This window comes from Leuciscus leuciscus (assembly GCF_965113295.1).
Source record: "Leuciscus leuciscus genome assembly, chromosome: 6".
Lineage (NCBI taxonomy): Eukaryota > Metazoa > Chordata > Actinopteri > Cypriniformes > Leuciscidae > Leuciscus > Leuciscus leuciscus.
Window position 1 is genome coordinate 48,163,067 of NC_138730.1, and position 558 is coordinate 48,163,624.

At 36.9% G+C, this 558-nt stretch overlaps 1 protein-coding gene across 1 annotated transcript in view; it reads left to right on the plus strand.

The window, feature by feature from the left end:
• LOC309501160 (uncharacterized protein) overlaps window positions 1–348 on the plus strand; it is a 6,407-nt gene extending 6,059 nt beyond the window's left edge. The window contains exon 2 of the mRNA XM_082173215.1: window positions 1–348. This exon is cut by the window's left edge and continues 1,724 nt beyond it. The gene's annotated coding sequence lies outside the window, so the exon portion shown is untranslated.
• The last annotated feature ends 210 nt before the right edge of the window (window positions 349–558 follow it).

The window sequence follows — 558 nt, forward strand, 5'->3', positions numbered from 1 at the left end:
TAAATGGACCTGGATGTGTTTTGATTGGTGTTGTCAAGAAGTGTGGACTTTAGTACCAAACGGTTCTGTAATTAAAAAATTGTGCCGCTGTGTAGCCAATCACAGACACATCTGTTGAGCGCATGAACACAACGGCCAATCAGAGGGCTTTACGGTTCCGCTCAACGCAGCACAATCTTAACATTTTAAGTCGGTACTTTTTAACAACTGTAGTTTTAATAATCATTCACTAAAGATTCTTCAAATCATGAAACATGAAAGCGATGGAAATGCCTCATTATGATGTTCTGTGATGTTGATGTGTGTCATGAACTTATGAATATAAATTCATTGTTACTTTTTGAGAAATGTCTGCGTGTTGTTATTATGATGATGATGATGATGATGATGGCAGAATGATCATTTTTCACTTCACATTTATTTATATAACGCTCTTCACAGCACACATCGTTTACAGCAGCTCTGCATGAGTCCTCATCAGTTAGTTGACAGTCTGTCATCAGAGGCGACTGGCTAAGTTATGCATTCAGAAACTTACATATAAAAATGTAATACTCT